Below are 7,299 nucleotides of genomic sequence, written 5' to 3' on the forward strand. Positions count from 1 at the left end.
ATATGTACATACATGTACATACATACATGTATGTATACATACATGTATGTACATACATACATGTATGTATATACATATATGTATGTATATACACATATATGTATATATATGTATGTATGTATATATATATATACATATTTGTATATATGTATATATATATACATATATGTATGTATATATATAATACACATATGTATATATATACATATATACATATGTATATATATGTATATACATATGTCTATATTTATATGTGTGTGTGTGTGTGTACACACACACACACAAATAGGAAATACATTTCTCACTCTGTTACACACACACACACACAAATAGGAAATACATTTCTCACTCTGTCTAGACATATTTTGTTAATAGTCTTTCTTTAATACTTGAATCCCTTAATTCCAATCCAGTTACTTTCCTAAACACCACTCGATTGCTTCTCTTTTCTTCCTTCATTCCCTGATTCAATTGTGTTCCACTGGTCCCTCAATTCAATCTATTAATTTCGAGTCAAACCAAATAATCCCTGCCTTTATTCGAAAGCTCTTGATCACCACAAGTTTCAATTCCCATCAGTTCTCTCTTTTACTAGTAGGTGCCACTATTCCTGGATCAATTTTCGTAAATTTGAACATAATTCAAAGACTCATAATATGTAACTCTATAATTTGACTTCCTTAAACTTCAATCGTCATTCTCCTTGCCATTATCACATAACCCAATTTTTCCACATCATAATCTTTAGCAACAATAGAAGACTCCTTGGTCTAACTCCATCAAGAAAGCCCCACCACAAATTGACTCTCCGATTATCCTATACAAATTATCAACATATTTTTCTCTTCTTATTGGCTGAAAAGTTTTATTCACAGTCATCTTATCGATGTATCCAATGCTCCAACCATATCAAACTTCACTTCAATCTTGGGATTGCATGACCACGGCAAATTCTCATACCACACCATCAAACATCTTCATTTCAAAGTACATCCTTAACTTCGAATTTCTAATCGTCAGCCAAGATAACCTTAAGAACAATCACATGACTTATAATCCTCAAATTTATATAAATATATATGATTTTTATCTTCTAAGCACCGTGCTTGGCAAAACTAAATAATTGATTGGTTATCCATCAATTAAATTAAATTAAAAATTAATCAATTACTGAAAATAATTAAATTGAAACAAAATAAAATAAGTGGCCCAAATTTACATTTCATTAGTTTCTTCCAAGTTCCAATTCATGTTCCTTGTTTCCAATCTAAATGACATGTATCTAGTAATGCTATTTAGCACTACTTTTGATACTACATTAATTTAAATGACACTATTTGACATTACATGAGAAACATAATTAAATAAATTACATAAATCTACCTTTAATTATGCATATCACATTGGTCACCAAAGGCCGGCTCCTTGTTCTGCATGAAAAATAGAATATATGTTCAGCATATTCCTTTATATATATAGTTAAGAACAATTTGCCTGTTTTATTCTCTTGGTGAAGACAAGACCACAAAAAAAGAAAAGGAAAAAAAAAAGGTTCTAAAATTTCCTTACCGCATACATTCTGTACAAATACCAAATTCTAGCAGATCTGTCATACTCTTTATCACCATTAGACACTACGGCTAGCAGAAACAATCACTTCTCTCATCACCAATCAAATAAAAACAATGAAAAGCGTTCATGTCATGCTTATACCATATCCCGCACAGGGCCATGTGATTCCCCTTATAGAACATGCACTCCGTTTAGTAAACTATGGCTGCAAGGTTACATTCGTCAAAGTTGAAATTTGATAATATTGTTGACACACACAAAGTTCAGCCCAAATCGAATAACCCGAGGAATGAAGCTCAATTGGAGGATCCCCAAATCAGATAGTCCAAAAAATAGCCCAATCAGGTAATTCAGGATAAAGACCCAAATAGGGAAACCCATGAACGCGGTAATACCATCGTCCAAGCTTGCAAGTCGCCCAAGATTTGAGCGAATGGATTGCCATGCAGTCGCCCAGAGCTATGACCCTGTTCTCGCCCAAACCTTCGAATCGTCCAGGATCTTAGAAAACATAAGATGTTATGGTTACCCAAAAGTGCGGTTAATGAAGCAGTTATTGAGTAGCCCTATCACGTTCCACGATTCAAGGAATTCAATTGAAGACGGTTGAACGACAAAAAGTAATGACAGCAATTAGAGAAGGCAGTTCCATGACAAGTTGGCCACTATGAAGAAAGTGGACAATTATAGAGCGATCAAGCAGTTTTTAAGCGGTTGATCACGAAGAGATCATCCAGAGAGTATAAAAGGAAGAAAAGACATAGAGAAAAGGACCCCGAATCAAACACTCTCAAATAGAGAATATGTAACTTTCAATTTTTTAGTTTAGATTTAAACACTTCTTTTCAGTAACTAGTGTGCTTGCACCCCTTGGAAACATTCTGTTTTATTTTCCAATTGTAAAGTCATCACCAATAAAAACATCCATTTTTGAGATTTTGTCTCAAGAGGTTTGTCCCTTACACAATCGTCTGATCCCTTTTTAATTGTTAGCAACTAACCCGCGCGAAACAATTTGGCACGCTAAGTGGGACATTGGTGTTTAGTGTTGAATATATAAACGGTGAAACAATATGCCTCAGAGATCCGATAAGGAAGCAGCAAGTTAGGGAGGAGTCTAGTTTGTGATCGAGCGATATGAGGAGCAGCATAGCTCTCCATGAACAGATGGACAGAATCAGAGCAGTAACAGTCGTTACGAATCAATGACAGAGTTGAGTCCTCGAACTATGCGTGCACTACTTGGAGAACTCACACAAGATGTCGTTGAACAGGTAAATCTTCGAAATATTCATAATATGGAAAGATTTACGCAGAATGGGAATGCACATTATGACAACATGGCCAAACAATTGAATACTTTGAACGAAATAATGAATAAGTTAGTAGGCCAAATTTGTCAACCAGTTATGTCTCTTGCAAACCACTTTCAAACTAGGACAATTGTGGGATATAATCCCCCAGTCGTAAATCCAAATCAGGGGATTGAACCACCTTTCGGTCCCTCTACTTTAAACCAGGGGGATGGTGTAATGCCAAATCAGAATAATGGAGGTTGGGGGGTAATCCAAATGTAAGAGATTATGTCCTAAATAATGGGCAGAATACCACACGTGTTAATGAGGGAATAAATGTTCAGGCTAATGGTAACAATGGCTCAAATCATGGTAACTTTGTTGCCAATCAAGGACCAAACATCAAGCCTCAAACAAATCAACCGGTTAACCAACCTGTAGGAATTCCATATGACCCCAACGTCATGTTGAGGAATCAAATTATGGAAATTGTACAGGATCAGATGACTTTTGGGGTACGTCCTGTCATTAGGCTGATTTACACAAAGCCATATTCTAATTGGATAGACCAAACATATTCATGGCCTAGATGGTATAAAGTGCCAGAATTCTCACTGTTTACCGGTTTAGGAGAGGTGTCTACTCTAGAACACATAGGGCGATTCACACTGCAAAGTGATGACATAACTGATTATCATAAAATGATGCTTTTTCCTAGTTCATTAATAGGAGTAGCTTTCTCCTGGTTCATCAATTTGCCAGCGAACTCTGTTCAAACATGGCAACAATTGGAACAATTATTTCACGCTCAGTTTTATAAGACTGAGTCTGAAGTTATTTTGGCCGGTTCGGCGAATCTACGTCAAATGCCAAACGAATGGGCAGAAGGTTTCCTCCAAAGGTTCAAGACAGCAAGAAGTAAATGTTTTATACCTTTGCCCGAAAAAGAGTTTGTCAAAATCGCTCAATGTTGTTTGAGTTTTGATTTGAAAAAGAAATTCCAAGACAAGAAATTTCCTGACCTTTTCCAATTGAGCGCGAACGTGATTAGGTATGAACGATTGATAAGAGAAGAAGAGCAGATAAAAAATTCTAGCAAGGGGACTTATTATAGAGACCCAAATTTTGATGTTCATACCATCAATAACGAGTCATAAGATCAGACCGAAATGTGTTTGGCCGAATTAGTGAAAGGAGACACGTATACTTGTCCTATAATGGCTAAGCCTCGACCATCGGGCAAGGATGAGCCTATGAAAGATGAAAACATAAAATCTAGAACGTTCTCGTTCGATGTAACCAAAGCTAACCTTATATTTGATAAATTATATAAGGATAAGTAGATAAAGCTGAGCGATAAACATAAATTGCCAAGCCCTGAACAAATTAAAGGTAAAAAATATTGTAAGTGGCATAATGCATAGTCACATTTGACTAACAATTGCTTGGTTTTTCGCCATGTGTTACAGGATGCCATTGAATCAGGACGAATTACGTTCGATGATAAGAAGAAGATGGCAGTGGATGAAAATCCTTTTCTACAGCCACTTGGAGTGAATATGGTGACGTCTGGTTTCAAAAACAAGTTGCCAAAATTCAAGTTGGTTATAGATGATGGAGAAGAAGACCCTGTACCACATCCCAGTGTCTTTGAGCGTGTTAAAAGGAAGGAGCCAAAAAAGGATGAAGACGTCTTGTGTGCAAGATGTAAAAGAGAAGTGAGTGGGAATACGGAGAAACCAGGGATATGATAGCATCCCCATCGCCCTACTTTCTTCCCAAACGCTCAGCCTGGTAGAGGGCGAGCTACATCGTTCTATAAGGGACTGCCTTTTGAGAGGTAGTTCAGGCCAGTAAATAATGGGAGAACATTTAGGCCGCAACCTCGCCAACCAAATGTATGGCATTCATTCCAATACAATGCAGGAAAGGCGATACCCTTCAACGAGATGACTAGAACCCAACAAAGGCATTTCCAACGAAATTATGGACGAATGATGAGGCAACAACAAGGAGTGCCACGTCCTAAGGCGCCTAAACTACTCGAGGTAGCCAATCAAAATGTTCTCAAAGACAGTTAAGAGACTGTTACAGATGAATCAATGAAAGAGTTGTCAGAAACTTCTTCTGGGAGATCGAAGTTTAAACGAGACAGAAGGGATGGAGAAGATCCAGATCAGCCCCTTACTATTCAGTTTGGTACGTTACCTCCTGTCATGACTAATAACTATTTACTAGCCAATGAGTTCAAGAATAAAGAGAAAGAAGAAGAAGAAAGAGAAAATAACGAAGGAGAAGCATGCGTGCTAGAATATGAAGAAGGCCAGACTTCTAGAGAGGACTATAATGGTGAGGAAGATGATGGTATGATAGACATTGAAGAGGAAATCGATCTGAAAGCAGAAAGAAGAAGAAGAGGAATATCGTACAATACTCTGTTGAAGCAACTACATCGAGAGGGAGTTCGTGAAGTAGACTTATGGGGAGAACCATCTGGGTGATCTTTCGATTTTTACGTGCTGTACGGGACGCCCAAAAGGAAGAAGAGAGTGCCTCGTTCTGAAAAGTATGGATCACCTCCAAGAATAATGCCTCCTCCCACAGGTTGGGTAACTGAAGATGAAGCATTAGAAAACAGTAAAAAGGAAATTCAGGAGACAGAGGCTTAGTGCGATATGCTGTATGTTGACTTATCATAAAAGGATAACTCGACAGAGGACAAGCAGGAAGTAGAAATAGAGGCTGCCAAAAAGGTTATTTTTAAGTGGCCAGCCATGAAATTGACTAAACACTTGAGGTCATTATATGTTAAATCTCTAGTTAACGGCATACCTGTAGCAAAAATGCTTGTCGATAATGGAGCAGCTATAAACACCATTCCATCTAGGATGATGAGGAAATTTGCAAAGACAGAAGGGGATATGATTCCAACAGAAGTCATCTTTACAAGTTTCAATGGAGGAGCAACTGCAGCTAAGGGAGTTATGCCATTGGACATAACTATAGGGACAACTACTAGGACCACAGTCTTCTTTATAATAGATGGTCCTACTAGTTACAATGTGTTACTAGGAAGAGATTGGATACACAGAAGTCGCTGTATACCCTCATCGCTCCATCAATACCTGATTTTTAGGAATAACAAGGGTGAAGTAGAGGTGGTGCAGGCCGATCATAGGCCTTTTGTCGCAGAAGCAAACTCAGTGGAAAGGTTCATGTACGAAAGAAACAATGGACCTGTCAGGGTAGTCCAAGATGGGGAAGAAACTCAGATTGTCACGCAGAGTAAAGAGCCATTTTCAGTGGACGCACTCACTGAAATGTTCAGTCAGATGAGGCCAAATATAGTGGCCCTAGAAGAGCCAGTAATTGGCAAAAGAATAATCAAGGAGTCTTGAATGAGTTCTAAGCAACAAAAGTAAATGGCCGATATTCAGGCCTTCAAAGCCAAATTAATAGCTTTCAATAAAGAATGCAAAGATAAGACGAAAGAAGAGGTAGCCCTGAAAGCGTTGAAAGACAAATTAGAAGTATTCGAATTGGAAAAAAGTATTGGCCGAGAAGTCAACAAGGTGGATTGTTTAGAAGAAGAAGTACCTACAAGGGAACTGGACGATGAAGTAATGTGGATCATCAAGCCTAGATACGTTCAAGCATAAGACCCTCTGATTAAAGCGAATATTAACAATGAAGGAGAAGATTGTCCAACATTCATCAGCCAGATGCTCGATCAAGAGGTCAGGATCTTAGAAAACATAAGATGTTATGGTTACCCAAAAGTACGGTTAATGAAGCAGTTATTGAGTAGCCCTATCACGTTTCACGATTCAAGGAATTCAATTGAAGATGGTTGAACGACAAAAAGTAATGGCAGCAGTTAGAGAAGGTAGTTCCATGACAAGTTGGCCACTATGAAGAAAGTGGGCAGTTATAGAGCGATCAAGCAGTTTTTAAGCGGTTGATCACAAAGAGATCATCCAGGGAGTGTAAAAGGAAGAAAAGACATAGAGCAAAGGACCCCGAATCAAACACTCTCAAACAGAGAATATGTAACTTTCAATTTCTTAGTTTAGATTTAAACACTTCTTTTCAGTAACTCGTGTGCTTGCGCCCCTTGGAGGCATTCTGTTTTATTTTCCAATTGTAAAGTCATCACCAATAAAAACATCCCTTTTTGGGACTTTGTCTCAAGAGGTTTGTCCCTTACACAATTGTCTGATCCCTTTTTAATTGTTAGCGACTAACCCGCGCGAAACAAATATTGTAGAGGTGAAACTGGTGTAGAAGTAGGGAGCTAAATATATATGATATAATTGTATTTTCCTTAATAATATAAACTAAGTATTATACAGTATATATAGCCACTTTTGAAGTGGTGTGCAAGTAAAAAAAGAATCAAATTACATGTGCTATACACCTAAGAATAAAATAC

This window comes from Olea europaea, unplaced genomic scaffold (genome assembly GCF_002742605.1).
Source record: "Olea europaea var. sylvestris unplaced genomic scaffold, O_europaea_v1 scaffold2623, whole genome shotgun sequence".
NCBI lineage: Eukaryota > Viridiplantae > Streptophyta > Magnoliopsida > Lamiales > Oleaceae > Olea > Olea europaea.